The sequence below is a fragment of the Saccopteryx leptura genome, chromosome 8 (genome assembly GCF_036850995.1).
Source record: "Saccopteryx leptura isolate mSacLep1 chromosome 8, mSacLep1_pri_phased_curated, whole genome shotgun sequence".
Lineage (NCBI taxonomy): Eukaryota > Metazoa > Chordata > Mammalia > Chiroptera > Emballonuridae > Saccopteryx > Saccopteryx leptura.
This window is the reverse complement of record NC_089510.1, coordinates 5,316,994-5,327,448: the sequence shown is the minus strand read 5'-3', so window position 1 is coordinate 5,327,448 and position 10,455 is coordinate 5,316,994. Positions and strand designations below refer to the sequence as shown.

General features: G+C 41.9%; 1 pseudogene; it reads left to right on the top strand.

Annotated features, from left to right (window-relative positions):
• The first annotated feature begins 486 nt into the window (after nucleotides 1-486).
• LOC136379852 (cytochrome c oxidase subunit 7C, mitochondrial pseudogene) lies at nucleotides 487-774 on the top strand (annotated as a pseudogene).
• The last annotated feature ends 9,681 nt before the right edge of the window (nucleotides 775-10,455 follow it).

The following is a 10,455-nucleotide window of genomic DNA, read 5'->3' as shown; positions in this document are numbered from 1 at the left end:
ACCAAGGACTTACTTACACCCAGAGTATGTAAAAGTCTCTCAAAATTCACCAGTATAAAATCGAACAGCCCATTTTTAAAAATGAGGAACTTATTTGAACAAACCTTACTCTAGAGACAATGTGGGAGGTAAATAAACACATGAAAAACGCCCCACCGCATTCGTCATTAGAAAATGACAAATGAAAGCCATGATAGGACACTACTGTGTGCACAATAGAAAGAAGAGTTGGATAAAATCGGACTACTCCAGGGACTGGCAAGGAGGCGGAGCTGTGGGAGCTCGTTCACACTCCTGCTGAGAATGCAGAATGGTATCACCACTCTAGAGAACAGTCTGGCAGCTTTTCCTCACGTTGAACTCCTATTCACCCTATTACCTAGAAGCGGCTCTCCTAGACATTGCCCCTAGAGAAATGGAAACCTCAGTTCACATAAAACATGTGTACAGAACAAGGTCGTGCGAAAGGGGAGTTGGTGCGATATCGCCATTTTTTTGCAAGGCTTCCGACAGCCCAATGTTGGGACAGAGCATTAGGAAGTTCACAACCTCTGTGGTCCGTAGGAGCCACTGTGAGGAGGGCCCAGGGAAGAATTTGCCATTTTTAGCGGAAAGTAAAGTAGCGGTTACTAGCCACGATGACCCTGTTCTTTGGGTCTGGATTTGTTGCACCTTTCTTCATAGTAAGACACCAACTGCTTAAAAAATAAGGATGTTTTCATTAATTCGTGAAGCAGATAAGAAGAGGATCATTTTGAGAGGTGCAGTCTCTTTAAAAAATGGATTAAACTGTTGAACTCAACATATTAGATGTGTTTGTAAATAAACTTAATGGCATGAAAAAAAAACATGTGCACAAATTTTTGTTTATTTTTACTTTTATTTTTTGAGAAAGGAAGGAATAGAGAGAAAAGAGGAGAGACAGAGAGAGAGAGAGAGTGAGAAGCATCAACTCAGAGTTGCTTTACTTTAGTTTTTTTTTTAATTTTCTATTTTATTGATTGCTTCTCATACATGCTTCGATTGGGGGCGCTCAAGCTGAGGCAACGACTCCTTGTTCAAGCCAGTGACCTTGGGATCACGTTGAGGAGCCCACACTCAAGCCAAGGAACCTGTGCTTAAGCCAGCAAACTGGAGACCTCAGCACCCTGGGGCGATGCTCTATCCACTGCGCCACCACTGCTCAGACCTGTGCACCCATTTTTATAGCAAATGCACTCCTATTTGCCAACGCTGGAAATAAGTTAAATGTCCTTCAGTGGGTGGTGATGGGTAAACCAAACCGTAGTGCGTTCACATAACGGATTATTACTGAACAACAACAATGAACAAATTATTCACATCTGTATTAACTTGGATGGATCACAAAGGCATTTTGCTGTGTAATAAAGCTAGTTGCAAAAAGTTACATCTGGGATAATTCCATTTATAAGACATTTTCGGAAGGACAGCATTAGGATAGAATAAATCAGCGGTTGCCCAGGGTTGAGGGAGAGTGTAAAGAGGTAAGCCAAGGGAGTTTGGGGGGCTGCTAGGGTGTTCTGTATCTGTAAAGTGGTAGTGGTTATACAGATATAAACATGGTAAAATTCAGAGAACTGTCCAAAACACTAATTTTTAAAAAATATATATTTTAAATTTTTTTATTTTATTTATTCATTTTTAGAGAGGAGAGAAAGAGGAAGAGAGAGAGACAGAGAGAGAGAGAGAGAGAGAGAGAGAGAGAGAGAGAGAGAAGGGGGGAGGAGCTGGAAGCATCAACTCCCATATGTGCCTTGACCAGGCAAGCCCAGGGTTTTGAACAACCGGCGACCTCAGCATTTCCAGGTCGAAAACACTAATTTTTATTATATGTTAACTAAAAAACCAAACAAACAAACAAACAAAAAAACACAACAGGAGAGATTTTAGGTGTAAAATCTGCTCTTTCAGGTAATCTATCTTTAATTCCTATAACATAGGTTTGACACATTTTTTTTTTAATAAAAACCAAGATGATACCTATCTGATTTTTGAAAAACTTGGAGATTGACTTTCATTCGCTACAGTACCTATTTTTAATTCACCATAAATAAAATGTATATGTGCTAAAAGTATATGTTAAGAACCATACTGATAGCAGTACAATTCAGAAATCCTATGTGCCAGCTAATGCTTCTACTAAGCAAGTATACCTTCAACAATTTATTTTATCTCTTTCCATATCAGTTTTGCCACTTTTAAATTTACAGTAGTTAAAGTATATGAACTGTGGTCCCTTTAACTTACAAACAGACATCTAAATCTATGCTAACAACTAAAATCTGGTTTGAAAATATGGCCCTGGATGATTGGCTCAGTGGTAGAGCATTGGCCCAGTGTGTAGATGTCCCAGGTTCAATTCCAGGTCAGGGCACACAGGAGAAGCCACCATCTGCTTTTCCACCCTTACCCCTCCCGCTTCTCTCTCTCTCTCTTCCCTCTAGGCCTGGCTTGGTTGGTGCAAATGCATGGACCCTGGGCACTGAGGATGGCTCTGTGGAGCCTCTGCCTCAGGTGCTAAAAATAGTTTCATTGCAAGCACGGCCCCAGTTGGGCAGAGCATCGTCACCAGATGGGGGTTGCCAGGTAGATCCCAGTCAGGGTGCATGTGGGAGTCTGTATCTCTTTCTCCCCTTCTCTCACCTAGAAGAGAAGATAAAGAAAAATGAATGAAAGTATCAAAGAAAAGAATTAAAGTTTTGACAATGTGAAAATTGAAGCTACTATCTACTAAAAAGCACAAAGGAAAAAGACAAATATATGTGCTTCTATGAATTGGACATTAATGAGGTCTATGAGAAAATGAGAAAAGATTCAGTTTCCGACTGCAGAGGGTTTGGTGGAGACCCTAACATTGTGAGTCCCTTTAATAGTCAAACCAGATTTTTGGAGAGCTGCTTCAAAGACAAACTGCTCACATTTTTGTTCTGTAAGTCTTTCTTCTGGCTAGCTCCCCCTCCATTGTCTTCAGAATCATATCGGTGGCGGTCTGTTTCTCACAAGGCAATGGCACTTTATGAAGTTCAGGGATAACACGGGCACAGGAGAGATTTTACTGCAGCCATTGCAGATGAAGTTGGCATATGGTAGAGAATCTGTTTCTGTGCCTCCTCACGGCTTTCAGAATTGTCATCGTATTTATAGTTGGAAACATACTTGTAAAAAGGGGAGGATGTCTCCCCCCCCATTGGATCTGAACAGTGAGGTGCAGAGAGCTTTTACGACCTGCTCATTATGGTTCAACTTCTGAAAATGCAAACCAAACACAGAAATTCTGCTTCCCGGGTGTGTGCCCCGTCCTGGATAATGTGTCTTCTCCTGACAGTGATTGGCAGGTGTGAGTCAATGACAGTCTATCCTGTTTGTTTTCCACCTTTGGGTCGGGCACGTGCCATACATGCCCTGTCCTATACAATCCCACTTTAATTTTGTCTTAATGCCGACCCATAAGTATTTGTCGAACTACTGGTTTTGAAAGAATGCTGCGTTTTCTTGTATTCCTGTAATACCACCATAAAAACTGAATAATAGCCGATAAACAGCAAATCCATATACGGCATTTGCCATGTACTGTTTAATCACAACTGTCCTTGAAATACTTATTATTCCCATTCGATAGATGAGAAAACTGAGGCAGAGAGAGAACTGGCGATCCCGAAGTTACTATTTCATAGTCATACAGATCTTTTTATGTGAGATAAAAATGTATACAATTTAAAAAACAAAGTCACGATTTCCTAGCACGCGTCTTTTCCTCGGATGACGTGCTAAATGCCAGTGACCTCCGGGGACGGGAGCTGCTGGCCGGAGCAGCTCCGGGGCCCCTTACTTTAATCAGGAAAACACTTTCACAATCATTCCAGAGTTTATACATAGATAGAGCGAGCCGCACTTTGAATTTGGCAGAATGTGGGATCACACAAAACTAGCTGCCGCTTCATTTATTTGAGATGAAAAGAAAAAATTGTTGTGACTTCCTAGACTGTTGAAACCGTTTTTCGCCTCAGAATCCCCATTTGTTTTTCTTTCTATAAAATGTATGCATATCAGAATGCTCGCTGAGAAATATCTTTCTGCTCCTATTGACCACATCCTCAAACTTCTATTTTTAGTGACACCCTGTCAATCTCCATGACAACACAAATGCTCTCTCTCTCTTTTTTTTTTTTGCAACCAGTGTTACAGAATAATTAATCAGGAGTCATCACCAGAGCAGGACCATGGCATTCTGGGTTGGTTTGTAACACAGTCGTGGGTGACAGGCCTCTCAGCAGGCCTGGCCACATTACCTGTAATTTTTCACATGCATCTACTTCATCACTGGTGACATCCTAGCTCTCAGATCCGTCATCTCTCAGGACTTAAAATTGATATATCAGTCTCAAGATAAAACGCTATCATTCTGTAGGACCAACTGTTTACCGGAGTAAAATTCCTCCTGTGTCTCATTTGATCACACGGTTCCACACGGTGATGTTTCAGTGGGAAATGGGCTTTCTTCACGCTGTGCCTCTGAGTAGAAAAAAGACAGAAGCACATGTATGATAAATGGTGAAGACTCCATGATGAACCTGGCAAAGCAACACAGTGTGGAAGCCTGATACTTGCCTCAGGAATCTAACACGGAAATGTGGCTTCTCGACTTTTTTTCCTCTGTGCATCTTATTTTGGTTATTTTATCTTATTTTTAAATAGAAACATTTTTTATGTTTTGAATACACTTGCTGTACAATATTATATGACTTGTCAGGTAAACAACCCAGTGGTCAGATGCTTTATGTAACTTGAGAAGTGACTGTCCTAATAACACTAGTACCATCTGACAGCACACATAGTTGTTACAATATTCTTGACGATATTTTCTAGGCTGTACTTTACATCCCCGTGACTGTTCTGTAACTGCCAATCTGTACTGCTTTTTCTTTTTTTTTGTATTTTTCTGAAGCTGGAAACGGGGAGAGACAGTCAGACAGACTCCCGCATGCGCCCGACCGGGATCCACCCGGCACGCCCACCAGGGGCGACGCTTTGCCCACCAGGGGGCGATGCTCTGCCCCCCCGGGGCGTCGCTCTGCCGCGACCAGAGCCACTCTAGCGCCTGGGGCAGAGGCCAAGGAGCCATCCCCAGCGCCCAGGCCATCTTTGCTCCAATGGAGCCTCGGCTGCGGGAGGGGAAGAGAGAGACAGAGAGGAAGGAGAGGGGGAGGGGTGGAGAAGCAGATGGGCGCTTCTCCTGTGTGCCCTGGCCGGGAATCGAACCCGGGTCCCCCGCACGCCAGGCCGAGCTCTACCGCTGAGCCAACCGGCCAGGGCCTATACTGCTTTTTTTTAAAATTGAATTTATTGGGGTGGTCAAATTTTATGTAAGTGGCAGTAAGGGGAAAATCAACCTTTTGCTGTGAACGACTTGATCTTTCAATTTATTTAGAAATTAGCAAAATACTGCTACTGTTGGGTTGTGAGGGTGAAATATTTGTGGAGACCGCGGTATTAGTAAGAAATAAAATTACTGTCATGTTTTTCAATTGTACCTCTATTTATTTAAGTTTCTGTTAGAGGGGGAACTGATTTAAAGTTTCATTCAATCCCATGTCTTCGATGTGAAGCTCAGGACCCAATTCTGGCTTTCAATAACAACAATCGCATTTAGGGAAAACATCTTGTGTAGTTCCCTGATTGTTGTCCGAAAGACACTGTTCATCTGGAAACCTAGGGGTTGCCGGTTCGATCCCCAGTCAGGGCACATACAGGAACAGCTTCATGTTGCTGTCTGTCTCTTCCTGCCTAAAAATAAATAAATAAATAAATAAATAAATAAATAAATAAATAAATAAAAGGAAAAAAGACATTGTCGAGTTTGTATCTTTGTTTGGCTGTAGAGCACATTACTGGTGGCTCTGAGTATGGTTTGTCTGTGAAATCAGCATCCTACTGCCTACGAGGGTTGATTAAACTGAGTCCGCTGCCTGGGCTGGGATTTACACACTTCATTCACAACCCTAAGAGCTGTGCACTGATGGGGAAAGAAGACATCGCTGGGAAGACCAGAACCACTTATATTTTGCCAAAATGGAAACGATGTTATGCTGTTAAATGATGTTTCGTCTTGATTCGTCCTGTGACTAAAGGTTTGATAGATTACTTTAAAATAAAAGCTAAAATGGGCTTGAGATTATGTTTTTAATTGAATGTACCACTGTACGCACTCAGTCTTTTCTCTGAGAACACATTTTAGCTTGAACTTTACATTCTTGACGATCTGTTATGAAAAATCTCTAATTTTGCTTTTTAGACTATTGTGATAAAAGCTACAATTTGCTTTAAGGTATTAGCCAATTATTAAGCTATAGCTAGTACTTGGTGCAATAAATATTAATGAACAGTGAATGAATCGAGTGATCCCAAAGATCTGTAGAAAATAAATTATAAGAAATATTTTGACAGTGAGATATATTTTTATGAAAATAATTTAACTAACAAAGTGATTATTTCTGTCCTTTGGAAAAGTTTTAAAATGAGCAATAATTAATTTGGTTTGATTATGTTTCTCCTGTGTGTGTGTATGTGCGTACACATGCAAGAAAATAAAAAATACTAAAATTATTTCATAACTGACCTTCATCTCTTGGGAATTAAAATTACATTGATTAATTTATACTGTTAGTAGATGAAGTATTTAGGAAATTTTCAGTAGTAAAAAAAAGTTCAATAAAAATTGACCTGTTTCACTAAAAAAATAAAAGACGTTAATAGACTATTTAGAGCAGTATATCTTTCACAGAAAAACGGAGCAGAAATGGGGAGCCCTCACATATACCCACTACCCAACGCATCACAGCTCCCCACTCTCAGCACCCCTAACCGGCTTGACCAGGCGGTGGCACAGTGGATAGAGAGTCTGCCTGGGACACTGAGGACCCAGGTTCAAAACGCCAGGTCAAGCTTGAGCGTGGACTCACAGACATGACCCCGTGGTCACTGGCTTGACCCGAAGGTCTCTGGCTTGAGGAAGGGGTCACTGGCTCCGCTGGAGCTCCCCAGTCAAGGCAGGTAAGAGAAAGCAATCAATAAACATCTAAGGTGCAGCAACTATGACTTGATGTTTCTTATCTTTCTCCCTTCTCATTTGTCTGTCCTTGTCTGTCTCTCTCTCTAAAAATAAAAAATAAAAACAAGTCCCAAACCAGGTGGGTACATTTGTTGCTACAATCAGTGAATCAAATAACGTGCATTTTAAATTTTGAAGTGGATAAATGAATGAATGGGTTGATTATTTAACGGCCTTTGTGAGACATTATTAAGCCATCTCAGGGATTTTCAAAATAATTCTGGGGGAATTTCAACAGTTTACGAATGTGTCAAGTCCAACTAAAACGACTCCATTGCGTATTCTTAGACATTTAAAATATTGATTCGTCGTTAGTGTAAGTCAATATGCAATTAGTATTGTAATATGAGAGAGAGAGAGAAAAGGAGAGCTCGGTTCTCTGCTTCGGGTCACAAAAACATGCACAGAGGTGGTAGGTATGCGAGCGGCTTTGACGACAGTTAGCACATGGTGGTATTATGAGGGGTGCAGGCGGATTCTGGGGATCAACACAGGAGGGTGCAAGAAGGCCCCCGTCAAAGCTTCAGAGTGGGAAAAGCATTCAAGTTGTGCCTGGGACACGTAGATTCAGCTATGATAAGATTGCCAGGGAAAAAATACAACAAGCTGCTTATTGAAATGTGAATTTTAGGAAAATTTGGGACATACTTAAACCCACCCCACTTCCCCCCTCCCCCAAATTATTCATTGTTTATCTGAGACATAGCATCCCCAGTTCAAGTTGCATTATTTGCTAACGGTGGCAATTCGAGGCATGAGATACATCCCATTCAAAGAAAAAAAAGTGTTCAAAGGTCCAGAGGGGAAGAAGATTTCACGGTGGGTACATACAGAAACGGATGAGTCATTGATGACACTGAATGTGGAGAGTGACTTGCGTTGTGTGAAATGAAGTGTATTGATAATTATACCGGGACACTTGGCATAAACTGCAACTGCTCTGGGCAGACGGGGGGGGGGGGGGGGGGTCGGGGGGGGGGAGGGCGGTAATCGTTGGCCGAGTCCTCGAAGGCTCGTGGGGCCGCAGCACAGGGATAGCAAAAGAGAAGTATTTGGGTGTAGAGGAAAGAACTACTGAGCTCAGGTGCAGGAGCTGCCCAGGACAAAGGAGAACAGAATAATTTCGGGACTACCAAAGACGTCTAGTTTTTGAAAAAAAAATTTTTTTCCCCCCTCTGTGCTAATACTGTTTCAATGACTCTGCCTTCAGCCCATGTTTTTTGGGAGTGTGAAACCCGAGAGCATATATATGCCAGGCTAACGGGAAATGCATCTCACTGTTGAAGGTTAACTGTATTTATTCTGACTGCGGCTAGGGACTGCGCTCCTGAGACCGTGCACGCGCACAGTGGGAACAGGGCACGGCGGAGTTGACGCGAGGTTCTCACGCTCTCCTTGTTTATGAAAACTGAGTGGAGCGTGAATTCACAGGATCCTCCATTGCATCTAGAAAAACTATGAGTTAGCGATAGAACGTAGTGAAAAGAGAAGCGTTTAAAGAAAAGTTCTTTCCCACGATATAAGATGATTATGTTGATGTAGGATAGATCTGTCTTGACATCGAAAGTACGTGATAATGAATCAGCAGTTAAAAACTTGCCATAAACTATTATTATAATAATAAAAATTGCAAACATACACAAAGGCAGAGAGAAGGGTGTGATGGACTCCTTTATACCCAAGCTTCGGTTTTATCAACGATGAAGATTTTTCTAATGTGTTTAACTAGTTTGTTTCTCTTTTCTTTCTTTTGTTGGAAACAGAAAACAAAGTACATGGTTGACATATTAGATTTCCCATAACAAATTGACAGGGCTTTAGAAATGGGATTGCAAGTGAAAGTGATTTGCTTGTATTTTGTTGTAGAGATATTAGTCTCAGCCTGAAAAAAGTATATTGACATATTGAAAGAATAATGTTTTACTTGAATTAAATCCACAAGTTTCTGAGAAAGACTGAATTACTAATCTTTGAGTATTTTTTTTTCTTAAGTGAGAAGTAGGGAGACAGAGAGACAGACTCCCGCATATGCCCTGACTGGGATCCACCTGGCAAGCCCCCTCCTGGGTGATGCTCTGCCCATCTTGGGCATTGCTCTGTTGTTCGGCAACTGACCTATTTTAGTGCCTGAGATAAGGCCATGAAGCCGTCCTCAGCTCCCCAGGGCCAGTTGCTCCAACTGATTCATGGCTGCAAGAGAGGAAGAGAGAGATAGAGAGAGAGAAGGGAGAGGGTGAGGGGTGGAGAAACAGATGGTCGCTTCTTCTGTCTGCTCTGACCAGTAATCAAACCAGGGACATCCACACGCCTGGCCAATGCTCTACATCTGAACCAACTGGCCAGGACCCAATCTTTACGTTTGAATACAGCTTAATTTTACTTTCAAAATCTTACCTTATTAAGGTGGGGGGTGGGGTGGGGAGGGGACGAGGAGGGAAGAGAGGGGGTGGGGGGAGGAGAGGGTCACAAAAAAGACCAAATAGAAGGTGACAGAAGACAATTTGACTTTGGGTGAGGGGTATGCAACATAATCAAATGTCAAAATAATCTGGAAATGTTTTCTCTGTAACATATGTACCCTGATTTATCAATGTCACTGCATTAAAATTAATAATAAAAAAAACTCATAAAAAATCTCACCTTATTAGCACTATTATGTACACAAAGCTTTAACAACTTTAGACAGGTCGATTTTACACTGTTTAGTGATTAAAAAAAAAAATCAGTGATTCTCCTCTACATATACAATGTTATTATTAATCAGCCCCATAAAATGATCTTAATTTGTAGGAAATGTTTATCCAGACGATTAAATAATAGTTAAATTCAGTATTTTATCCAGGGGGAGCAGAAGTGAACTTCAGCAAAATAGATTTTATGGGTCAGCAAAATAAAGATAAAAGAGCAATATATATGAACGGAGGCATTGTTGTCAGAACCATAAAAAATGGATTGACTCATATGTCCTCAGGCCACCGCAGTCTGGTCTGAAAACCGAGGTCACTTCTACAGAAATCCCCTGTAATTTGGAAGCTTTTGTGTCTACCTGTGAATGGATGATCCCAGCTTTTTTTATAAAATCTGCCCCAACCATTTCGGGAAGTGTCCAGGCCGTTATTCCAACTCGCTCAGGATCAGATCGGACGTGCCACCAAAGGGCCGCCGCCTGGCATGCCTGCCAGCTGGACTGGTCCTCCTCGTGGCCCCCAGTCTGGTCAGACCACCTGTCTGTACCCGGGGGCTGCCACTGCTTACCCTCGGACTCTCTGTGTTGGCCAGAGACTTCCATTACTTCCGTTGGGCGAGGCAAAGCCTGCCGCGTGCCG